Source organism: Microcebus murinus, chromosome 13, assembly GCF_040939455.1.
Source record: "Microcebus murinus isolate Inina chromosome 13, M.murinus_Inina_mat1.0, whole genome shotgun sequence".
Taxonomy (NCBI): Eukaryota; Metazoa; Chordata; class Mammalia; order Primates; family Cheirogaleidae; genus Microcebus; species Microcebus murinus.
In genome coordinates this window covers 77,434,250-77,460,507 of record NC_134116.1, presented here as the reverse complement: position 1 = coordinate 77,460,507, position 26,258 = coordinate 77,434,250, and the positions used below count along the sequence as shown (strand labels likewise).

The 26,258-nt window shown below is 46.3% G+C and overlaps 1 protein-coding gene across 3 annotated transcripts in view; it reads left to right on the top strand.

The window, feature by feature from the left end:
• SPATA13 (spermatogenesis associated 13) overlaps positions 1-26,258 on the top strand; it is a 126,283-nt gene that overhangs the window by 23,464 nt on the left and 76,561 nt on the right. The window lies entirely within an intron of this gene.

Here is a 26,258-nt window from a genome sequence, read left to right as displayed (position 1 = left end):
TTTGTTTGTAACCGTGCCCGCCACACGTGACAGGCCCTCAGTAAAGTTTTATCGCTTGCTTTATGAAGGATTTTTCTCACAAGGGATTTTATTTATTAGCAAAGTACTGCCATGAGCTTGATTTTCAAGAGCCTATAATTTAGATTTTTCCTGATTCAAGGCTATAATTTATTCTAAAGCTATCTGGAGATCCATTTAGGGAGACATAAACCTTTGCAGAGAACTTTTAAGGGACTGAGATTTGAAAGGGCCAAATTAAGTCATGACTTTAATATTACCTCTGGAAATAATTACTCCTTTAATTTTAAATCCATTAATAGTCTTCTGTAGTTTTTGACACCGTGATTATTGGTAAGTCTTTTATGTGGTCTTACTTCAGAAACCTTAGGCAAATCATTAGTTTTTAACATAACAGGCATGGTGTTTTAAATGTCATATGATGTGTTTTATTGAATGTTTCTAATTACCTGGATTTAATTTAGAATACATACAAATAAATGCATTTTTCGTTCGTGCCCCCATGTTAGGCTTCTCCAGAGAAACAGAACCAATGGTGTGTGTGTGTGTGTGTGTGTGTGTGTGTGTGTGTGTGTGTGTGAGTGAGTGAGTAGAGAGGGAGAGATTTTAAAGGAGTCGGCTCACATGATTGTGGGGGCTGGTAAGTGCAAGATCAGCAGGGCAGGTCCTAGGCTGGAGATTCCGGCAACAGTTGGTGTTTTAGTTTTGAGTCCTAAGGCAGTTTTGAAGCCGAATTCCTTTTTCCTCTGAGGACCTCAGACTTTTCTTCTAAGGCCTTCGACTGATTGGGTGAGGCCCACCCACATGATGGAGGGTTGTTTGCTTTCCTCTCAGTTTACTGATTTAATTGTCAATCACGTCTAAAAAACAAAAAAAGGCCGGGCGCGGTGGCTCACACCTGTAATCCTAGCACTCTGGGAGGCAGAGGCGGGCGGATCGCTCGAGGTCAGGAGTTCGAAACCAGCCTGAGCAAGAGCAAGACCCCGTCTCTACTATAAATAGAAAGAAATTAATTGGCCAACTAAAAATATATAGAAAAAATTAGCCCGGCATGGTGGTGCATGCCTGTAGTCCCAGCTACTCGGGAGGCTGAGGCAGGAGGATCGATTGAGCCCAGGAGTTGGAGGTTGCTGTGAGCTAGGCTGCCGCCTCAGCACTCACTCTAGCTTGGGCAACAAAGTGAGACTCTGTCTCAAAAAAAAATAATAATAAATAAAAAAAAAAAGCCCTTCCCAGTGACACCTAGACTGGTGTTTGCCCGCACTGGCCACCATGGCCTGGCTAAGCAGACACACAGAATTAACCATTGCAACCTCCAAGGGAGGAAAAGTGGGTGTCACCGTGTACATGAAGAGACAGAGAAGTCACCTTCCCTTCACCTGCTCACATGATGTAGGTAATTACAAGGTAAAAGTGGGAAATTGGGACGTTTGGGGGTAGGCGCAGGAAAATTTGGTGCCCCCCAACCCCCAGCAATTGGGGATCACTACTGGGACCAAGGTCAGAAGTTTATGGTACGTCTCTGACACACACAGTCTCATGCCACGTGTTTGCTGGGGCTGATGATAATCTTCGAACAGAAGTGGGTATGGGACAGGGAACGGCAGCAACGGCCCGGTGAAACCAGTGGCAAGAGTCTCCTAAATCGCAGAGCTGAATAAAAACAGAACAGTGATGCTCTCTGAGTCAAGATCCCAGCTGAAAGGATTTCAGGTCGTCCTCAGGGTCTAAACCGTGCCACTGTGAGAGGCCCAGTAGCCGAAGAGAAGTTATTTACCTTTCAGAGTTTCTCAGCCTTCAGTTTGAGGAACCCAAAGAAGAAGCATAGCAATGATTAATTCTCTGCCTGGAAAATGCAGGTTTTAGAGAGAAGCGCCCCACAGGGCACCTTATTTGAAATGAGCAACAACATTGTAATGGATCAAACTGAGAAAAAGGGAAGGAAGACCAAGAGACAGGTCCAGAAATAGTAGAGTGTTTGGTTTTTGTATATCCTCCGGAAATTCTAATTGGGTAATTTATCGAGAAGGTTGTTTCCTTTTTATGAAGGCACATTTAATAGGCTGTTTAGTGAACAAGAGCCTCAGTGCAGGTCAGGTGTGTGGGCATAGGTTTATGCAAACTGGGAAGAACCTACAAACTGACTTTGACTCATCCTTTTCTCTGAGGCTGCCCCAGCAAACACCAGGTGGCATGTTCTGACACTCCCGCAAGAAACTACTGTTTTCAAAGCAGTGTCACCTGTTTTTAGACCCTGTGCTAGCACTGCCTGTGCACTTCTGGGAAGTTCGGAGCCCGTGACGTCTTTTGCTGCACAAAGGCGAGCCGGCCGCAGCTGGATCTGTTTCTCTATTGCGGGTTCATCCCCGGAGGCAGCAGGCCCAGCTCTTCCAGGTAGCCCTGCCCACCCGCAGTTCTCGGCCTGCTGGGTTCACCTGCAGTCATTGCCGTCATCTCCCCACCCTTCTCCTTCTAGAAGTTTGGCGGGGGCTTGGGAAACAGCTACAGACATACCTCGTTTTGTCGCTCTTCACTTTATCGCGTTTTGCAGATATGGCATTTTTTACAAATTGAAGGTCTGTGGCAACCCCTGTGTGGAGCAAGTCTGTTGGCAGCATTTTCCCAACGGTGTGTGTGTGTCTTTGTGTCATATTTTGGTAATTCCCACAGTATTTCAGACTTCTTCCTTATTATCATATCTGTTATGGTGATCTGTGATCAGTGATCTTTGATGTTACTATCGGAATAGATCTGGGCTGACACGAGCCACACCCATGTAAGACAGTAAACTTCACCCCTAAATGTTGTGTGTTCCGGCTGCTCAACTGACCAGCTGTCCCCTGTCTCCCTCTCCCTCTCCTTGGGCCTCCCTGTTTATGCCCTGAGACCCAGCAATATTGAAATTAGGCCAGTCCGTAACCCTACAGTGGCCTCTGAAGTGTTCAGGTGAAAGGAAGAGTCACACGGCTCTACTTTAAATCAAAAGCTAGAAATGGGTAAGCTTGGTGAGGAAGACGTGCCAAAAGCAAAGACAGGCCGAAAGCTAGGCAAACACTTTACAGCAAATAGTTGGCTAAGTCGTGAGTGCAAAGGGAAAGCTCTTGAAGGAAATTAAAGGAACTACTCCAGTGAACGCACAAATGATAACAAAGCGAAACAGCCTTATTGCTGACACAGAGGGAGTTTTAATGGTCTGGATAGCAGGTCAAATCAGCCACGACGTTCTCTTGAACCAAAGACTGATCCAGAGCAAGGATTTAGCTCTTTAATTCCATGAAGGCTCAGAGAAGTGAGGAAGCTGCAGAAGAAAAGTCTGAAGCTAGCAGAGGCTGGTTCACGAGGTTCATGGGGAGAAGCCGCCTCCGTAATATCAAGTGCAAGGTGAAGCCGCAGGTGCTGGTGGAGAAGCTGCAGTGAGCTATCCTGAAGCTAAGAGCTAGCTAAGAGAATTGATGAAGGTGGCTGCACTGAACAACAGACTGTCAGTGTAGATGGAATAGCCTTTATTGGAAGAAGATGCCATCTAGACCTTTCGTAGCTAGAGAGGAGAATGCCTGGCTTCAAAGCTTCCAAGGACAGGCTGACTCTCTTGTTAGGGGCTAATGCCGCTGGTGGCTTGAAGTCGAAGCCAGTGCTCATTTACCATTCTGAAAAGCCTGGGCCCTTAGGAATTATTCTAAATCTACTCTGTGTGTGCTCTCTAAATGGAACAACAAAGCCTAGATGACAGCACATCTTGTTTACTGCAAGGTTTACAGAGTATTTTAAGCCTACTCTTGAGACCTACTGCTCAGAACAAAAGATTTCTTTCAAAATATTACTGCATATTGGCAATGCAGCTAGTCACCCAGGAGCTCTGATGCAGATGTACAAGGAGATTAATGTTGTATTCCCGCCTGCTAACACAGCATCCATTCTGCAGCCCATGGATCAAGTAGTAATTCTGACTTTCAAGTCTTCTTGGTTAAGAAATACATTTTTGTAAAGCTATAGCTGCTGTAGATAGTGATTCTTCTGATGAATCTGGGCAAAATAAATTAAGGAAATTGAAAACCTTTTGGAAAGGATTCACTATTCTAGATGCTGTGAAGGGCATTTGTGATTCATGGCAGGAGGTCAACCTATCAACGTTAATGGGAGTTTGGAGAAGTTGATTCCAACTTTCATGGATGCCTTTGAGGGGTTCAAGACTTCCGTGGAGAAAGTAACTGCAGATGTGGTGGAAACGGCAAGAGAACTAGAATTAGAAGTGGAGCTTGAAGATGGGACTGAATTGCTCCAACCTCGTGATGAAACTTGAATGGATGAGGAGTTGCTACTTATGGATGAGCAAAGAAAACGTTTTCTTGAGATGGAATCTGCTCCTGGCGAAGATGCTATGAACACTGTACTGTTGAAATGAAAACAAAAGATTTAGAAAACTACATAAATTTAGTTGATAAAGCAGCAGCAGGGTTTGAGAGAGGATGGGATGATTCTAATTTTGAAAGAAGTTCTACTGTGGGTAAAATGCCATCAAGCAGCATTGCATGCTACAGAGAAATCTTTTATGAAAGGAAGAGTCAATCGATGAGCAAACTTCACTGCTATGTTTTTTTAAGAAATTGCTGCAGCCACTACACCTTGATCAGTCAGCAGCCATCGACATTGAGGTGAGACCCTCTACCAGCAAGAAGACTACCATGTGCTGAAGGCTCAGATGATTGTTAGCATTTAGCAATAAAGCATTTTTAAATTTATGTATATTGTTTTTTGCACATAATGCTACTGCACATGTGACAGACTACAGTATAGTGTAAACATACGCAGGGAAACCAAAAATTTCATGTGACTGGCTTTATTGCGATATTTGCTTTATCGCAGTGGTCTGGAACAAACCTGCTCTGTCTCTGAGGTTTGCATGTGCTTCCTCTTCCTCTCCATGCATTGTTTTTTTCTAAATCCTTTGCATTTAATGTACACCTCATTAGAGTTATGAAAGCACATTCTAAGTCAAACAACGATCTGTTAATTTCCAGTGCAACAGCGTTTTCTTGTACTACTTCTTGTTTCTCTGAAACCCTTAATCTCTCCCTCCTCCTTGCAACTCTGCTTGGTGTCTGTGACGCTTGCTACCGCGATTCTTCTGTCCTTTCAGTCTTGTGCCTTTCAGTCTTCCTCCCCTTTCCTACTAAACAGAGCTGTCCTCTTGGACGCTGTCCCAGTGCTCTCTTCCTTCTCGACTGCAGCCTTCGCCATGGCCACACCTGTCCATCACCTTGCCCCCATGCACTCCACATGTCTCGTGGGCCCCTGTGTCTCTTTTGAGTCAGGGCGCACAGTCCTGGCCGTGGGTGCGTGTTTAATGTGGCGGGTGCCTGAATGTTGACGGAAGCGCCGATCCCTCCTCTCACGAGGGCCGAGTCCCCCGGGACTGCGCGCCTGCCCCAGGCTCCGGAGCACGGAGATGGGCTTGTCCACGTCCGGGTGTGACTGGGGCCAGGCTGGTGGGGAAGCAAAGGGGACATGTGATTGAGGGAGGGAGTGCCATTGAGGCAGACCTTGAAGGTCATGAGAGGATAACATGGCAGAAAGGGCCTTCCGCGTGGGCGGAACAGGCGAGGGCAGGAGCCACTTTCAGAGACCAGGAGGGGCCTGGGGGACTGAAGCCTACAGCGTCCCTACAGCAATAGGATGAGATGGCGTGATTCCTTATTCTTCTTGCTGTTTCCGAGTCACCAGCCGCTGTGTCTTGTACGCTGTGAGTGCTCCCTGAAATTCCTGAGACTGGTTTGATGTCAGTGTGTGTGTGTGTGCGTGTATGATAGAGGCCGGGCGAGGAGACTGACTTTCAATCCTTCCTGGAACAGGAGCTGTTGCCAGTTGTTGAGCGTGGTGTTGACCGTGGTTGTGGTGACCTTTGGGAACCTTTACCTGGCATTTGGGCGCTGGATGGATTGAGAGTAGGAAGACAGAAAAACGAGAGCAGGTCGTGGGGAGAAGGGACACAGCTCTGAGGTAGGGTGGTGGCACGGCAAATGGACTGGACTACAGAGAGGACTGCAGAGACTGGGGTGTGGGTGGGGATGGGTAAGGACAGGGAGAGAGGGAAGTGCCTCTGGGGACACCTGGAGAGCTGAGGTGGTGTTGACAGAAGATGGTTTGGTGTGGGTGTCTCTGTGTCTCTGTGCCGGGGACTGCTGAGCCGGCGGCTTCCGCTGGTGCTCAGAGTGTGAGGGGGACTGCTGAGCCGGCGGCTTCCGCTGGTGCTCAGAGTGTGAGGGCGGGGGTGGAGGGGTTGGGGGGGGCTCCCCAGCTGTTGTCAAGACGGTTTCACCTGAGAGGAGCTGAGAGTATGGGTGACGCAGTCACAGTGGCCACCCAGGTACCTCGAGTGGCTGGAGAAGCCGGTGGCTGGAGAAGCCGGTTGCGCTTGGAACCTGGGGGGCGATGGGGCAGAAGAACTGAGGAAATGGGCGGGGATGGAGCAGGAGCCACCGGCAGGAAGGAAGCCGGGAGCAGAACCAGTGGTCACAGCCCCAGCGCCCTCAGTGGGATTCTTTCTGCAGAGTCCGTTTGATTTGGCACTTGGAGGTGCGGCGGCAACAGCAGCAAGGGCACTCTGGAGCGCGGAGGGCGGCGGAGGGGCCAGTGTGAGCACGCAGCCACTCGCGCCCCCGGCAGCTTGTTGAGCGCGCCGGGCGTCAGGCGTGCGGGGCGAGGACGCCGCAGCCGTGAAGGAGATGGACGCGGACAGTGTCTGCACAGTGCGCAGTGACACGACTAACCGGGGCATTTCGATGCCTTGCTGTAAGTGTAGAGGGAGGACGTTCTGAGGACCACGGAAACACAGAAGGGAGGCGGAAACTTGAGATGAGTTTGTAGAGAGGACTCCCCTTCCCAGCTGTACAAGGCGTCCACCTTGCCATCTTGTCCCCCCGGGGTCAGTGGCTGAGTCCTCGGTGGGTGCCTCCCTCATCTGTGCTGCCTTACGGTTAACAGGACTCTAGCAGCTCCCCTCGCAGACGGGGGGCCTCGGAGCACAGAGATTCCAGGTCCGTGAGGCTGCAGTGGGACGTGCGTGGAGTGGGTGAATCGCAAATGATGTAAGATACCAATATGTAAAATTATTTAAGTGTGCCATTAAAAGTGTCCCAAACTTTGCATCATTTCGAATGTATGATGTAAAAAAGAAGAGGAGAAATCCCATTGAGGTTTCTCTTTTGTTTAGGGCCTGTAAGAGTGGGACAGGAGCTGGAGAGGAGAACTCCCCGGCCAGCACTGGCAGAGAGCAGCGCCCAGCAGTGTGAACACGACACACCGAGTTGCCGGGGAGGCGGGACGGGACAGGACCGGACACGGGATGGGACAGGACAGGATGGGATGGGATGGGACGGGACGGGACAGGACGGGTGCTGGAAGTGCTGACTGCATTTGCTACATGTGAGTGCCAGTCCACGCATAGTAAGTCAGGGACCCTGGAAATGGGTTACTAGTTCTTCATCCAGCCTCCGCTCAAGTGAATTTTTAAAAGATAGTTGTTTTTGCATCTTAATCTGTAACAGTTTTAGAACTTGGTAACCGGTAACCGTGCACGCCGAGCTCCCCGTCGGCCCTCCCGCCGCAGACTGGCTGGGTCCACTGCTCGCAGGTGGGAGCACAAGCATTTCCTCTCCTAACGCTCGCTGTTTATTCTACGGCTGAATCATTTGTACACCGTTCAGAATTCTGGCTGCTTAAAGGTGTGTAGAATCATGACCTTGCTTGTAGGAATTTAATCAGTGTTTTCATCTGTACCTATCCAAGGAGCTCACAGTGGTTTTCTTACCTGACGGACAGTTGCAAAATGTTTGTTTATTGGATCGGGAGTCAAGCAGTGCTCCTTGTAAAGATGAATTAGGACGAAATTCATGGGAAATGGATGATACAACTTTTTAAAACAGCTTTATTAAGATATAAAGACATGGCCGGGCGCGGTGGCTCACGCCTGTAATCCTAGCACTCTGGGAGGCCGAGGCGGGCGGATTGCTCGAGGTCAGGAGTTCAAAAGCAGCATGAGTAAGAGCGAGACCCCGTCTCTACTATAAATAGAAAGAAATTAATTGGCCAACTAATATATATAGAAAAAATTAGCCGGGCATGGTGGCGCATGCCTGTAGTCCCAGCTACTCGGGAGGCTGAGGCAGGAGGATCGCTTGAGCCCAGGAGTTGGAGGTTGCTGTGAGCTAGGCTGACGCCACGGCACTCACTCTAGCCTGGGCAACAAAGGGAGACTCTGTCTCAAAAAAAAAAAAAAAAGATATAAAGACCATAAAGTTCACCCATTTACAATTCAATAAATGGTTTTTAGTGTGAATACAGAGAGAGAGAGAGAGAGAGAGAGAGAGAGAGAGAGAGAGAGAGTTGTGCAACCATCACCACTAACTGTTTCCAGAACAGTTTTTCCATCTCCAAAACAGAGTCCCTGTACCTGTCAGCAGTCATTCCACATTTCCCTCTCTCTCAACCTCTGACAGCCACGAATCTACCTCCTGTCTCTACGTGTTTGCCTATTCGGGACATTTCATATAAATAGAATCATACAGTGTGTGGCCTTTTGTGCCTCACCTTCTTTTACTTAGAAAATTATTGCCAAGTTTCATCCACGTTGTGGCATGTATCAATACTTCCTTTTTGTGGCTGGATAATATTCAGTTATGTGGATATATTAAATTTTGTTTATGTCTGCATTGGTTGATGGATATTTGATTTGTTTCTACTTTTTGACTATTATGAGTAATGTTGCTATGAACATTCATAGTTTTTATGTGGATGTAAATGTTCAGTTCTCTTGGGTATCCGTATACCTAGGAGTGGAATTGCTGGGTCATGTGCTAACTCTGTGTTTACTGTTTTGAGGAAATGCCAGACTATTTCCAGAGTGGCTGCACCATTTCACATCCCCACCAGCAAGCAATGTTAGAGGGTGTTGATTTGTCCACATCCTTGCCAACACTTGTTTGGAACAATACAGTATTATATCAAACTCTTAATTATTCGGGGGCTGGTTATCTGTAAGGTGGGTTTTCTAGGATTTTTGTTTCTCTTTCTCTGTCTCCCAAGTTACTGATTTGATGGTTTTAATATCTAGTTTCACTTCCCTGGAGAAGTGAGGGAGGGCGAGTACATAAATTGGTTAATATAGGTACACATTAACACCTGTTAACAAGTTGATTAGAAAGGTTTGGAAAAGGCAGAATTCGTTAGCTAAAGTGATATTTGGATTCATGGCAACCTCTGTAGGGCTGGGGTTGTATTCTTGGGTACTATAATAATTTGCAAATTTTGTGTTTTCATTTTTAAAAATGTTAAAGACTTCATTAAGCACGTTGCATGTTACCTAGATGATCGCTGTGTAGGGAGAACTGCAACTTAATTTTAGTGCCTTCATTTGCGTTTGAGTTTCATCCATTGGTGCCAGCAAATTCAACTAACAATTAACAGCAGTTAACCTAATGCAGAGTTTTCAAAGCATCTGAAAGGGTCTGGGATAATTTTTCTGAAAGCTTCCTGTATTACTCAGGTTTGATGAAGAGTCCCGTGGTCAGTCTCTCATGGTGGTCTCAGAAGAGCCCTTGCAGTGGTGGTGAGATGCCATAAGCAGACATGACTTTGAAGTGTCACACTTCCATCTTTTGAAATTCACATGGAATTTGTATTGTTTCATAATATTCACATAGTTTTAATATTAAACGTCTTAAATGACATAACATCAAATAAGAATACCTGCCCCTTCCCCTGGCATACTAAAAAAATGTTCCGATTTATGCAGAATAGATTTTTACTGTCCTTTGCATGTCATCCATTCATTTAATAGATGTTTATTGACCCCTGCACTAGGGATATGAAAAAATAAAGATGTTCATTCTCTTTAAGACTGTACAAGATACATGAGGAAGCAGCACTGAGATGTGATGTAGGAGATCAAATACCAGGGAACAACATAAAATGAAAAAGACTTAGGGATTCTGTGAGAAAGATTTGGGGCAGGGTGCTTAAATACTTGTAAGTACGTTGTGGAAGATGACAGTTTTACGTCTAGAAGGTCATGAGTGTATGTTCCAGTTCCTACGCTTGCTGTACGACTGTGGCCAAGACACTTACCTTTCCTAAGCATCACTGTGCTTCCCCAGTGATCATGCGTGTTGGAAATGTCTCGAACTAGATGAGTTTTGAGTAGTGGTGTGGTGTGGTTGAGAAGAAGTCAGATCCTGTCGTCCCATGAGTGTGTTCAACTCAGACATCCTACTCTGTGGCGTTTAGGACTCTGACCTCATGTGTACAGTGGAGATAGTCGGAGTAGCATGTGGAACCAGAGAGAAGCACAATTAGACCATTTCTGGTCTTTGTACGTTCGTGGGCATTTGGCGTGGGATCTAGGGAATGAGTAGAGCAAAGAGAACATATTTAGGTGCTATAGAAGCTAAGTAGGTTTATGTAATATATTGCAATATAATAATAATAATAATATGTAGAAAAGCAAAAGAGAAAAGAAAGATTTTCTGCTTTATGGAGTGGAAAAGTAGAGATGAGGAGAAAAGAGGCTTTTGAGAATCATCACTGTGGGTTATGATGATTTTAGAAAGTCAAGTAAAGATTACAGTTTATTTTAAAAATACTTTTGGTTTCTTGGTGTATTTGTTTATGCACATGAATGGTCTTGCACGTGTTTGGCACTTAGTGTTCAATGAGTGTTATTTATTTTTCTGGAGAAAATGGCAAATTGGTAGAGGGTAGTATGTTTCAGGAGACAATGATGGGCATGATTTCTAAATGATTAGAATGTTAGATTGACTAGGAAAAAAAAGAAACAATTTGAAGAGAAGAAAGATAGGAGTTTGAAATGAGCAACTAGCTGTTGGGTGTGGAGTGAATAGTGATCAAATATATTGGAAAAGCAGAACTTAGTTTTTTAGAAATCTTAATTTTTGTGATAAAAACCTTTACTTGTTTTTATTATTTTCCAGTCTTTAGAAAAGACCCACATTTAGGTGGGTCTTTCTTTGAGAGGAAGACATATGCCTTTCATTTACTCTCCAAGTCCTCCATAACCCGTAAACATCTATAACATTCATGTGATAAAACAGTTTCGAGGGTAAAATAATAGTGACGTGAAAACTATGACCCAGTGTAGACTCAATAGAAAGAAGTTGTGAAGATGGAAAGAGTACACAGGGCAGTAGTGGTCGAGTATAGAGTAAGTATATTAAAGTACAGCTTTCACGATGTTGGGACATGGCTCCCCTACAAATATATTGTGAGCACATGTCAAACATTTATTTAGCTCATTAACGACGGACCCAGCAGGGTGTCGCAGCTGGCTCATGGGGCGTTGAGGAGCAGAGATTTATACAGTCTGCCGGGAAGGGCATGTTGAAATGTCTGCTAAATTAGAGACAAAACTGGTTAACGTCCTGGAGGAGGGCAGTCAAACTGTAACCTTTGCAGTTATCATGTCTGAAAGATAGACGCTATTTACATCTCTACTGGACCAAAAAAAAAAGTATCTACAGATTAATCTGTAATTTACATAATCAGGAGTCCATAGCAAGTCAAAGTCAGGTACGTTCTCCTAGAGAATGAAATAATCCTCGGGCAGACCAGCCAGACCGGCTCTCGTGTAACGTTAAAAGGGCAGGTGGCCATCCTCTGTCTTATTTCCATGTTCTGCCTAATTTTCAAAATACGCGTTAGCGTTACAGGGGCCCTTAATGATCACCAGAACTACCGGGGTGCCCTGGACTATCCGTCGTGTCTCCAGCTCTCTCGGTGGGCGTGGGGTCTCCTGGAGGCAGATTTTTCTCCTGGGCTGAAGTCTCCCAATAAACGTGTATTTGGCTTCTTAAAAAGACACCTGTTGTTCTTCCAACTCCTCACTTTCCCACTTTTCCTCTCCTCCTACCTCGTTTTGTTTCTAAACTAAATTGGACTAAATGTCAGGTGGCCGTTGCCTTCTCCCCACCCCCATGCAAACATAGATTTGCAGGAAGTCACTTTGTAATAAAGCAGCAAGTCCATTTCAAGTACAAATTGCTTTGCTGGACATTCCAGAAAGGAGGGGGAAAAAAAGTCTAGCGGTCTCTGAAACCCTTTGCCATCAAGTCCTTCAGACCTAGTTAACAAAATCCAGCTGGGTGCAATGGCTCATGCTTATAATCCCAGCACTTTGGGAGGCTGAGGCAGGAGGATCTCTTGAGGCTAGAAGTTCGAGACCAGCAACATCTCCACGCACACACAAAAAATAAACAAATTACCCAGGTGTGGTGCAGCTACTCAGGAGGCTGAGACAGGAGGATCGCTTGAGCCCAGGAGTTCCTGGCTATGGTGAGTTATGATGAGGCCACTGCACTCCAGCCTGGGTGACAGAGTGTGAGACCCTGTCTCAAAAAAAAAAAAAAAAATCCACAGGCGTTGTTTAGTTTGGCTTGGGATTACTATGGAAGTATTACTGTTTTTCATTCTTATGGCAGTTCACATCAGTTTTCTGAATAAGTGTTGAGTGCAATTAAAAACTGGATGTATGGTTAAGCAAGAAAGTGAGTTTTGTTTCACAGTCTTTTTCTTTGTCCCTGTTCTGCAAAGCCGAGGTAGCAGTGTGTGGGCCTCTCCCATGTGTTGCCCTGAAGACATGGAAACTAGTAAGGTTTCTGTAGGTGTCAACAAAGTTAGATGAATACAGCAGGATGTCAGATGACAACCGGAGCCAGCTTCCTAAAGGAGCGATGCAGGACCTTTTCTGCTATTGACATAAAGATTATATTTTTAGAGTATATATGATATTAATCTATTCTTGGCCATAAAAGCTTAAAGTTGAAGGAAACCCCAGGGATTTAGAATCCAGCACCCCTGCCACCTGCAGGCCATGACTCCCAGTCACTGGGCCCTCCTGGAGGTGGGACACCTGGACCTCACTAGGTGGCACGCTCTGTTTGTAAACAGCTCTGGTTGTCAGTGAATTCTCTGTCACAGAATGAAAGACAACCTCGTTCAACACACTGAATCTACCAGAGGGTGTGCATCTGCATAAATTTCTAATCCTTCTTCCATAGGAAAATCACTATGATATCTTCCCTAAAAGTTGTATTTTTGGAGCTGAGTGTCTCAGAATCCTTCTGTTGTTGGTGAAAGGATATGAGTGGCAGGTCATTGCATAAACTGATCTGGGTTTGTCTGTGTTTCTTTCGAGATGTGGTCCTTAGAACTGGATATATTGCTTTAAATTAGTGTGGGTTTACAGGAGGATGGGGAAAACTTGCCTGTCTTTTCATCCGAGCTCTACTTTTGCTGTTTGCCTCCCAGGCTAAGAGTGTATTGGAATTTTCAGTAGGTGCGTGACAATGTCAGATCACATTAGCCACCCAGGTCACTACATCTTTGGGTTCTTTTTCAAGTAAGTTACTTTCGTGTCAAGTATTCCCGTCTTAGCCATGCATGGTAATTTTAACCCAATGTTTTAAACCTTAGCTGTGGAATTTTATTATAGTAATAAACAATACCATTCATACGAATCTATATCTTAACAGAGAGAAAGAATAGTATGGTATTTGAGTTTAGCACTGGAATCAGACCATCTGGGTTCAAATCCTGTCTCCTTTGCTTATTTCTGTGTGACCTTGAGATAATTAAATGTGATCATTCCTGTAAGGTACTGAGAACTATTATTCTCTTTGCCAGACTGGTACAAAGGTCTTCATGGGCAGCACTGATGAACTGCAACTTGATGAACAGTATTGTTATCCCTCCTTTATTTAGATGTGGGAAATGAAGCTCAGAGTGGTTAGGTAACTTGTTCAGGGACATGGAGTTCCTGAGTGGTACAGCAGGAATTTGCACACTGGTCTGATGCCAGATGGTTGACACACCTACTTAGCTGACCTCCTCCCACCAGAGAGGTAACCATCCTTCTGAATTTGGGGATTATCAACCCCTAACTCCTCTTTAATGGTTTTACACATGTAAGTATATTCCTAAACAGTATTTTTGTTTATATAACTGTTTAGGAGAATACGCATAATGTGAGGTGTGAATATAAAGCAGTTTTATTTTTTGCTTCCTGTGATTCCCTTAAATCACCTCTGTGATTGGTTCCTCTCCTACCCTTGCCTACCTTTGAAAACTCAAGCAGGACTCTTGACTCTTTTGGTCACTTTTGGGTCATAAAAATCTCACAGGCATTGCAGGTTTAAAAGAAAAAAAAAACACAAAACCACTCACTTCTGCAATTGCAACGCTCAATTTCATATAGTAATCCAAACTTTAATCTTGCTTTAAAATCAAGGCCATTGATACGGGCAGGGTGTGTCTTCTCTCCTTGTTCTTTTTCTTCTCCCAGGAATACTGCAGTTATTGTAAGCCCTTTGCTCTTTGATGTAAGTTTTAAATTCAGCTAGTCAAAGGCACTGTCTCTCACGCAGAGTTTGCATTTTGATTGGAGGTGGTTTTGAATCTTGAGGTTGCAATGGTATTAATGTTCTCTTTGCCTCAGTGCTTGTTAGCGCTGGGGCGGGTGTCTGAGCCCTCGCCTAGGTGTGCTGGGAGCCTCTGTGTGGTGTACAGAGCTCCTGTTGGCCTGTCTGTGCCACTCAGCAGATGTTTGTCTGCATTTTTAGAGCAGTTTTAGGTTTACGGAAAAGTGGATCAGAAGGTACAGTTCCCAGATGCACCTGTTCCCCTGCACACAGTTTCCCCTGTTGTGAACCTCTTGCTTAGTGATATGTATTTGTTAGAAATGATGAGTTTATATTAATAACACTGTTAACTAAATTCCATAGCTGACATTAGGGTTTATTCTTTTTTTTTTTTTTTTTTTCTTTTGCCAGAGATAGCAGTGGAGAAAGGGTTTACTCTTGATGTTGTGTATTCTGTGGTTTGGGACAAATCCATAATGTCATGTATCCACCATTATATACCCACCCTCCTAAAACTCCTGTGTGCTCCAACTGTCCGTCCCCACCCCCCAGCCTTTGGCAACCGCTGACCATCTTAGTCTGCATTATTGTCTCTTCCAAAACGTCACCTAGTTGGGGTCCTACAGTCTGTAGCCTTTTCAGACTGCCGTCCTACACTTGGCAAGTATGCATTTAAGTGGCTTCTATGCCTTTTGTTGGCTTGACAGCTCTTTTCTTTGTAACCCTGATAATATAACGTCCCCCTGTCTGGATATGCCACCGCTTGTTTGTCCACTCACCTGTCGAAGGACATCTTGGTGGCTTCCAAGTTTCGGTGCTCCTGAATAAAGCTGCCGTCGACACTTCTATTTGCTTTTGGTTTCTAGGTCCCCATCTGTAAACAGAGACATTGAGCAAAAGTCTTTTTGTCATTTCTAGTCCTCAAAAGTCCCGTCTGTGAAGAGAGCTGACTAGGAGGAACAGGAGAAGGAGGATGGGCGACAATCTGAAGTCAGACCAAATGGTCCACTGAGGAGGAGGAGGATGGTGGCAGTGGGGGAGGGGGCGAAGCAGGCTTCCAATGAGAGGAAGTGACTGGAGCTGAGAGCGGAGCTGAGAGCGTGAGGGTGGGAATTAGTGATCTCAAAACACAGAACAAAATCAGGAGTAGCAGAAAGTCACAGCTGGAGGTGGAGGAGCCCTACCTGTGGGCTGTGAGCGTGGCAGGAGGGGGCAGGTGCTCAGCAGGGTTTAGCAGTGGCAGCCAGTGGAATCGTGGCTCAGTTTGCAGGAATAATTGTTCAAGCTGTCACCGATATTGCACGTAGAGGTAGAAAGGAAGGACTTGCCGGGCGGGGGGGGGGGGGCGGGGAGTGCACCTGTAATCCCAGCGGCTTGGGAAGCCGAGGTGGGAGGATCGCTTGAGCCCAGAGCGAGGAGGCTGCAGTGGGCTGTGCTGGTGCCGCTGCACTCCAGCCTCAGAGTGAGACCCGCCTCTAAAAAGGACCAGAAATGGGACCCAGCTGTGTCTATGCGGCTGGCAGCTGGCAGAATCAGCTTGGAATGATAACAAAGATCAGACTTCGGGGGTAACCCTCCCCGAACAGTATCCGAGAGGGCCCTGGGAGCGTTGCCTGGTGCCCACGCTCTGGAAAGGTGAATGTTATTCCGAGTCTGGCTGAGGGTGGTGTGCACAGACAGCTTGCTGGCCCCGAGAGCAAGGGGGATGGATGAGATACCGCTCTACCTTTTGGATCACACCCAGGGTATATCCTGAAGATAATTTTTAAAGAGCCTTCCTTATCGGGTTGTTGGAAAGGGCCTCTCTCTTGGCTCTAATCAATGCAAGTCCAAGGAAGGAGGAGGGTCGTGCCGTAGAGCTGCGGTCCCCGGTCCCCAGGTTGTGACCTGTTAGGGACTGGGCTGCACTTTACCCCTTGCCTGAGCCTCCCTTCCCGTCTGTGGAAAAAATGTCTTCCATGAAACTTAGGAACTGGGGCTGTGGGGTGCACAGCCGGAGGTGAGTCCTGGGGGAGCCAGCAAAGTTTCGTCTGTACACAGCACTTGCTCCCGCCACCGCCTGCACCCCTGTTTTCCCCGCCAGTCTACCAGAAAGTCGACAAATTGTCTTTCGTGAAACTCGTCCCTTATGCCAAAAACATTGGGGACCACTGCTGTAGAGAAAACCTGCGTCCAAACAGGCAAATAACTAAGAAATCAAGAGGTTCCTTTTTCAAGTTCCTAAAAAGGGTGTTAGGAAAACTCCCGACAGAGAAGACCTTTCTGAGCTTGTTGGTCATTGGTGATGTGCATGGAAAAGGTGTGCAGTATGTCGCAGGCTTTTCCGAAGAGTGGATTTGGGAAGTGTTGAACCTGTTAAGAGTCCCTTATCTGAAATGCTTGGGACCAGAAGTTTTTCCAATTTTGGGTTTTTTTCCCCAGATTTTTCAATATTTGCATTCTATTTGCTGGTTGAGCATCCTTCATCCAAAAATCCCAAATCCTAAGTGCTCCATTGAGCATTATGTTGGCCCCAAAAAAGTTTTGGATTTTTTTAGCATTTCAGATTTTGGATTTTCAGATTCGGAATACACAACCTACATTGTAACTCTTTTGACTGAAATCCATTACCTGAACACTTAAATACATGCTTGACCTTGAATTATGTGACCTGTTGTCTGAATCTTCTTCATAATGTTTATTAGACTGTTCACAAGGCAATTATGATTAATTTATATCTATTTTTAATGGCTTCATTGAGATATAATTTACATACCATAAAATTTGCTCACATTAATTATACAATTCAATGATTTTTAGTGAATTTTACTGAGTTATGCAACTATAAGTAAGTGCTACTACCACTATAGTCTAATTTTAGAACATTTCCATCCTCCTCCAAAAAAACTTCATGCTCATTAATCATCCCTGCCTGTTTCCTTCCCAGCCTCTGGCAGCCACTGTCTGTTTTCTGTTTCTATGGACTTGCCTTTTCTGGCCATCAGTATGTCCATACACTCACTTAGCATAATGTTTTTAAAGTTCATCCATGTTGTAGCAGTCTTCATTTCCATACCTTTAAAATAAATGACTCTACCATATTTGACGTTTGTATTCTTGGATACATCTAAGTTTATGCTTCCTTTTAAAAGGTAATAGGTAAGGATTTCATCTTGTGTGTTGTGAGTTTACTCTTTAATTTTTCTGTGATTTGATTTCAGAAGGACATTAATAATCTCCTTCTGTAGAAGAGTCTGGTCTTCCTGCCTTTGAGCCCCAAAGCCCTCTTTGGTTTGCAGAGCTGTGGTGCAGCCACACTGAGTGGGTGGCCCAGTGGCAGTAAGTCTGCTGTCCGTGATCACAAAGGACCAGTGGTCCTGCAGGGACTGGTGCATTCTTGAGCCTCACCCAGGGACAGGTGTTTCTTGAGAGCTTTCTCCAGGTGAGAGCTGGCCTCCTTTGGGACACATATGTTCCTTCCTTTTTAGCTTCCCTTATACTTTAAGGTACAACATTAGGGTGCTCCTGTGACTTTTTTTCTGTGTGTGTAAATTGGGGATGAAAATTGAAATTGAGGTGGGAGGAGGGAATCTTGCAAAGTAATAGATCCAGTATTCCTATTCAGAAGACAGAGGTGGAAGAAAGTGAGAACTGTCTCATTAGGCAGGTTTTCCCTTTTGTTCTTCATCTCTTTTTACATTTCTTATTATTTGAAGCAAGAAATTCCCATTAGGCAAAGGTAGCAAAGCACTCCCAGGTGATTAGCATTGTCAGAAACACCGTGTATTTTGTGAAATGAAAACGGTATCTGACTGAAGCGTTCCGCTTGCTTGTCCAATGTAGGAGCAGAGAACGTGATAAGGAAGTGGTAAAACCCTAACGCAGGCAGCAACGTGGAGCTTCTGCATTTATGGTGAGACTTTTGCTGTCCAGGTTTCTGAACTTGAACTTGAAGTTACCTCTTTTCCAGGCCCCCTCCTCCAAAAGCGTAAATGACCATCCTACAGAGGACGTAAATTAGTGCTGGGTCATCTCCACTTAACAGAAAAGGAAGAAATGCTGATAATGTAACACTCAACTTTTAAAATATCTTTTTTTCTAAATGACATACGAAGAAACCTCAAAGGCACCAGCTACATTTCCTAGTCTGTTTTGGTGACTGGTTAGTCAGGTATCCAATCAATAAAAGGGACAGAACTCCATAGCCCTTTGCACTGTCCCTTTGAACATTTCTAGCAAGGATCAGACATGACAGAGGTCTCTCCCTGCCACACCTCTAGGGGGACAGTCACGTGTGTGGGCAAGAACATATAACTTCAGTAGCATGGGGCCTTGCGATCTTTTCATGGTGACTCCCACATGCAAGAATTGGGTTAGGGCATTTTCTGGGGCTTAAATTCGGTGGGTCCTCCAATTCTCAGGCATGTTTCCCTTTTTTCTTGGGATGTATGAGGGAGAAAAAGCTGGAAAGACTCTTTTTTTTTTTTGATATTATGAAGTACAGATACTTGACGAGCAGACATTTTGTAGGTTTTTCCACGGGAGAGTGAGTTTACCTGGTAGACACCTGAGCCTAATGTTCACAAAGAGGCTCTGAAAGTTTCAACAAATATCATTGAGCTGCTATTAGGTGCCAGGCACTGTGCTGTGTGTGTGTGTGTGTATATATATATATATATATATATATATATGCCATGGCTAAGGGTGGCTAGACAGGTCCTGTTGTTAAGAGGTTTGTGGTCTAGTGTTAGGGGAGCATCAGTCATAAAAACATAACTTTATGTGGTGTGGTGTGTGTTGGATGAATTGGTGAACAGCGTCAGGGTCTAATATAGGAGTTGTCAGTGTCAGGAAGCCACCGGGGGAATTTTACTTCCTGAGAGTGACGTTTCCTGTACGGAAGCTCATGTGCATGTTCAGATTGTATGGACTAATGGCCAGGAGCTAACCGGGATGCCTGTTATGTGTCAGTCACTGTCACAGGAATAATAATATTTAATCCTCATCACAACCCTCCAAAGTCGTTCTTACTGTTGTTCCCATTCAACAACATAGAAAAACCTAAGGAAATATTAAATGTTCAGGAAACTAGAGGATAATTGTGAATCTTCCCGAATCAAATATATTTTGGAAATTTTTAAGTAATCAAATTATTAAAAGCATTGTTTTTATTTTTTGTTTTAGACAGGGATTTCTTTATTTTAGTAAAATTTGTCAAACATGAAATTTACCATTTTAAACATTTCTTGGTGTATAATTCGACAGCATTAAGTTCACAACATCCACATTGTTGTGCAACCAGCCATCACCACTGTCCATACCCAGAACTGTTCCATCTTCCCAAACTGAATCTCTGTACCCGCTAGACAGTCACTCCCCATTTCTCCCTCCCCCAGCCCCTGGAAACCACCATTTGACTTTCTGTCTCTATGAGTTTGACCACTCTAGGTACCTCATATACGTGGAGTCAAACAATATTTGTCTTTTTGTGTATGGTTTATTTCACTTAGTATAACGTCCTTCATCCATGTGATGGCATGTGTCAGAATTTCCTTTCTTTTTAAGGCTGAGTAATAAATAGTCTGTTGTAAGTATACACTACATTTTGTTTGTCCGTTCATCCATCCACGGACATGTGGGTTATTTCTCCCTGCTGGCTATTGTGAATAATGCTGCTGCAAACATGGGTGTACAAATACCTGTTTCAGTCCCTGCTTTCAATTCTTCCGGGTATGTGCCTGGAAGTGGAATCCCTACGTGTTTAATTTTTTGCAGAGCCGCTGTGCTGTTTTCCACGGAGGCTGCACTCGTTCACATTCCCACCAACAGTGCACAGGCGTTCCGGTTTCTCCTTGTCTTCACCAACACCTACTGTTTTCTGTTTTTTGGATAATAGGCTTCCTTCACGGGTGTGGGATGGAAAATGTTGTTTTTTTATAAAGACGAATGTTAGGAAAAGAATGTAAAATGTGTGTGACTTATCAATCATGGAACTTAGAGAAATTTCCTGCTTTCAGTAACCCATTCCCTCAGTCCATTGCCCAAGGCGTGAACTGGCTGTCCCCAGCCACCTGGGAGACACAGAGGCTGTGGCCAGACCACCTGTGCACCTGCTGGCTCTTCCACGTTCTACTGTGTGGCCTTAGGAACTCACCTCAGATTTGTGCATCTGTGAAGTGCCCGTGACAGCAGAGGGCAGGAGGGCATGTCGGGAGCAATTCAGAGGGGAAGTCCGCGCAGCACTGCCTCCTGGGAGCTGCTGAAGAGCTCTCAGCAGGGAAGTGACGAGCCTTGTTCTTGTCAAAATTGGCTCGGCAGTTTTGAGACTGAAATTCCTTTGTCAGCAGGCTGGCGAAAGGGCAGTTAATGTCAGGGGAGGCTCAGAGTCCCTGAACTTTCAGAATGGAGGACCTGGTGGCCTCCCAGAATAGTGAGGACACTGGGGCGGGGGCTGGGAGGGGAGCAGCTTTGTAACAACAGGTTCCTGCAACAGGAGGTTCTGTTGCCAAACAGGCTGATTAACCTGCGTTCCGTAGTCCTCTTGTTTAGACGCACGGCGGTTCCAACTCCAAATTGCCCTGCTGTGGAATAAAACAGCATATAGATTGTGCTCGAGGAGGAATATTTGAAATTAGAGTCTAATCCATGGTCTCCCTGTGCTGCCTGCACGCCAGCGAGTGAATGTGCGTAGCGTCCGAGCTCTCAGTTCACGGTGGGAGGGTGGGGAGGGAACTTTCCAGACTGATCTTTACCTACAAATAGGTGTAACCCTCTGGTCTGGGGGCCCCCAAACGGTCTCAGTGCATGGCACCCTCATGTCTCAGTAAGTCTTTCACAGAGCCCTTAGGCCAAAGGAAATACCTGACAGTTCCATTTATTAAGTAGTTTTAATCCGCTGTCTAAAAAGGATGCTTCCATGTGTAGAGAGAAAGAAGAAGAAAGTCAAGAAGAGCTTCAGCCGCTTCATAAATTTTTGTGCTTAGTGTATTTAATCTGAAGTCCAGTGAGAGCCTCAAGAAGTGAATACTGTATTCACTCCATTTTTAAGGATTGGATGTCAGTGGTTTTCTTTTATAACCTGAAGTTTATCAAAACCATGTGAAAAACACAAAGTTCCTGGGAAATAGGGTTCACTAACTATGTTGCTGTTGTCCTCTCTGGCCAAGATCCTGATCTCCGGGGGGGGACAGGCTGGTGTTGGCCCCAGCAGTGTTGGTGAGCTTTGCACCATTTTTAGCTGTGGGCTTGTCATATGTGGCCTTTCTCGAGTTGAAGAACATTCCTTGTATACCATATTTGTTGAGAGCTTTTATCAGGAAAGGATGTTGGGATGTTGAAGCTCTCAAATCCTTTTTTGTTTTGTTTTGTTTTCTGCATCTATTGAGATGATCATACGATTTTTACCCTTCATTTTGTTGAGGATTTTTACATCTGTGTTCATCGGGGATATTGGCCTGCAGTTTTCTTCAAAGTCCGCACATTTAGAACAGAACTCGTTGTCTTCCCTCCCCTCCTGCTCCCCCTCCAGGCCTCCGTAGCTCAATAACTGCATCTCTGTTGGACCCAGCCTGAAACCTGGAGTCACACCCATCTCTTCCCCACCCCCTCCTCACATGTTCATTCGGTCACCAAGCCATGTTGATCCTGTCTCCATCACTTCCCCCTGTCCCATGGCCACCACTCAAGTCCACGCCACCGTGTCTCGCCCTGGCAGCTCTGATGGCCTCCCTGCCTGCTTCTCCTCCTCTTGCTGCTGAAACCCTGCTGTGGGTTCCCAGGACCCTTAGAGTAAACCCCAAATCCTTACCACGGCTTACAGAGGCCTAGGCTGCCCCCACTGCCCTCCAGCCAGGGCCTCTGTCTCAGGCTCTTGCTACCCCCACCGTCCCCCGCCTCTCTGACATTCTGATGTCACGTCTCTTCTGAAGGAGGCTGGTTAAAGTGTCATAACACCACTAGGACTCATTAGTCATCTCCCTTCCCACCTGGCTGGGGCACTCGGCTGGCTGAGACGGCGTCTGCTGTTCCCCATGCTCCGCGTGCGTCTGCCCAGTTCCCCCAGACAGGAAGGACCACAGAGAGACGTTTGTGGAACGAGTGAATGAATGAACAAGTGCTGTCTGGTGGGAGGTTCTTTTCTTGTTAAAGGTGAAGGAAACAAACCACAGGAACCTCGTTTAAACGGCGGACCGTTCCTTTCTAATCTACCTTTGCTCAGATGATGGCAGCCTTAGGCGACTTTGCAGGTGCTCTCATCTGCACGGGCCCTGAAATGCTGATGTAACCGCCCCAGGGGCAACTGAGGCAGTGATCATTGCCAAACCACCTGGCTGTGTTGCATCAGGGCGCTTGGTCTAGGAGGACTGTTGGGACCGAGAGAGTGGGTTGCCCTGTTGTTATAGTTGTGAATTATAATTGGAAAAGAAAGGAACCAGCAGACATTGACAGGCAGGTTTTTGGTTTTGTTTTTTGGAGAGGAGGATGAGGGAATGGGTGAAGCCAGGGTTGATTTTTAGATGAAATTTGAATATAGTAAAATGGGTCACATTGAAGCACACGCCTGGACGGCCACTTGGCCAGATACTGAAGAAATGAAAGCCAGGCTTTGTTTGGTGGACGGGTGGCTGAGCCTCTCAGTCTTGCCGATGACTTGTAGGTAGGCGCTCTTGCCGTACCACTCCCGTCCCCGGGCCCTGGAGTTGCTGCCATTGGGAGGAACAGCAACAGACAACAGCCAAACAAGCAAAGCAAGCTCAGGATGTGTTAGAGGTGCCGTGAGTAGAAGGCGTGTCACCTGTATCTTACAGGAGCTGACTACGCTGCAGGTCTGACCTTGGGGTGGCAGCAGGTCACCGCAGAGGAACCGTCAGTGAGCGTGCACCTTTGTGCTGGCCTGCCCGGGTTCGCCCCCATCTCCGCAGCACTGGGGACAGAGTCTTGGCTGAGCAGTTGAAGGAAGGGGTGGGCACAAGGCAGACGTGACCGCTTGTCTTACGGAGCATCGTGGGCTGAGAGGGTGAGAGCAGCTCAGGGCAGGATGATCGTGCAGAGAGAGGGGGGTCAGAGGATGCCAGAGACACGGGCACCTGCTTTACAGTACAGCGAGGGGTCTAGAAGGAGGACGATGCCCTTCCTCACGCATCCTGCCACTGTTCGTTCACGTTTCTGAGCCAGAGAGATCAGGTTCATCTTCTCAGGGAATTATGAGTGTTCATTCACTTCAGTCTGTTACTAATGGATAATTTTAATATAGCAATCCTATTACTATTTTAAACATAGTTTATTTACACGATGAATTAGTGGGATTGGGGAGATACTATGAGGATCTTACAGAAAATGTCTTAAAAGTCTAAACAAAGAATGTATAAATCAACATTTAGAATGCTGCCTGTTCAAAATTTTGAGATTTCTGATGTTCATATTTCACAGCCAGGGTTGCAAAGAGGCCTAAAGGCAGAGGTTATCCACATTCATGGGGAAAAGACAGAGCTATTTTAAAAATGAAATAATGGCATTTAGTATCTATTTGGTTTCAGTGGAGCTCTTTGGGGAAAGCCATCACATCCCCCCACCTCCGCCCTGAGGTATCCCTTTGCAGTCCGTGCCACCGCACATGACTTGCATCTGGCCTTGACCTTTGAGCTGCAGACGACTGTGGGAGGTGGAGGCGCTTCCACCTGTGAGTCACAAAGCGGATCAACCCCAGAGCAGCCACCTGTGCCTGTGGGTGCCCTTCCTGCACCGCAGGCTGCCTCGGTGCAGATGCGTGTGTGCTGAACCTAAACGCATTGCCTCTCCAGCAGAGTGCTTCGCTCTTTTTGATGTAGAAAGTTCGCTCTAGAATTTCATTTTCTATTAACAACGACCTATACCTATCGGCTTCGTACTCTACCTAGGAAGGTGCCGTGCCATGAGAATAGCTAATATTTCAATAAGAAAATTCTCTTTACAGTGCTTGTTTTTCTCCTAACAGCACTGTCAACTACTCTCAAAGACATTTGAGGACCCCATTGAGAAAGCTGAGGTCAAATGTCTTTGGTGACTTTCCCAGGTCACATGACAAAGCTAGTCAGAGCAAAGAACCCTCGCCCTGGAATTATGAGCTTCAGCCACTGGCCGTTCTTCTTCACCTAAACTGCCCTCACCTGGACCTTGGTCTGAAACTGAGAGGGGCACTCTTGGGGTCTTACCTGTCATCACTGGGCTCTCAGCGGCACATCTCTGTTCTCTTCCTAATTGCCTGGGGACTCCCACCTTGGAATGCTGCTGCCCGGTAGAGGGTGACCCTTGTCCCATCTCGCACGCTCCACTTTCCTGTTCTGGGTTCCACATATTTTAAGAGTTTGTAATTCTTTAGGGTTTTTTTGGCACCTAAACTAAGCTGGTTTTGAACTTTTCTCAAAAGATAGAATATATACCTTTTTTCATTTCAGGCCCCGCCAAGCCTCTGGCATATTTAAGATGTTGTCAAGCTCCTTGTGAGAGGAGCCACGGCAGTGGGGTGTGACGGCAGGATGTTCCCGAGTCCCCTGTGTCTGTGATATTGCAGTGCGGTGTCCCCCAGGGACGGGCTGGTGCAGGTGGGGTGTGGGTGGGGGTCCTCTGCTCGGGGGCAGTAGCCGGTGGCTTCTGGCTTTGTTCATCGGTGACATCATCCTGCGTTGCCATCTCGCGTCTCCCCGACGAGGGTGTGCATGCCAGGAGGCGTGAAGGGCTCTTGGGGGAACAATATCCAAATGTCAGTTTAATTAGAAAAGGACAGTTTAAATGAGGCAGTAGAAGGCGACTCAGCAACTGCTTTAACGTTTAAAACTAATTTGAGACTCTGAGCTACTCAGTTGAACAAAGCTGGGGAGAGGGCTTTTCTCTGGGCCCCGTCCTGGGCGGTGGCTGAATGGGCTGCTGGGACATCCCTAAATTAAGACCTAATTGGCTGCTGGGTGGAAACCGAGTTGAAAGTTGACTCGGTCCTCAGAGTGCAATGTTGCAAATTGGGGCTCTGCCTGGAAGCACACTTTATGCAAAAACAAAAAAACTTGAGCACCAGAGTAAATGCAGGGAAAATACAACACAAATATATGCTGTTATACGCAGTTATTAAGTATGTCTAATTAAACACTCGATGTAGAAGCCGCGCTGTTCCTTTCAGGGGGCTTTCTGTGCTGATGGCACAAGCAGTGTCTCAGCCCAGGAGCCCAGTGACGCATGGCTGCAGACTCTGGCCAGTCTGCCTCCAGCAAGCAGAGACATTGTTTTTGCTCCAGTGACCTTCAAAGTGCCTTCAAGATTGGGGCCATCCATCTGGAAACTTTCATCGCTCTGAATGGCAACCGTGGGGGAGGCGCGGTCTCCGTGGTGACATCAGTTTTGGCTCCGGTTGCAGGCATTAGGTAGTCGTAACTGTGAACTTTGGTGGTTACGGGGGAAGTGGTGTTTACCACGAGGAAGGTGGTGGACTGGGCTGAGCTGTGAGGAGTCGGGACACACGGCCATCCTCACAGCTGCGGTGGGCAGTGGCTCTCCTGAAGCCTTCCTTCCGAGATGGCCCCAAGAGAGGGAGCAGGGGGGCTCAGAGGCTGTCACTTTGCAGGGTGGGGACAGGGGCAGGGACGGGCAGTGTGGAGGATGCCCAGACCTACCTGGCCTTGCATCTCTGGCCACACCTGCCTGACCTGACCCCCAACATTAGAGGCAGAAGGAAGATTTCCCTCTTTGGTCTAAGGCCCGCCTGGCAAGTCCTCTTCTCCCCATCCTGTCACCCCAGAGGACTGACAGAGGGAACCTGCACCCCCATCTGGGGAAACACCATTCTCACCCCCTGTGCGTGGCAACCCA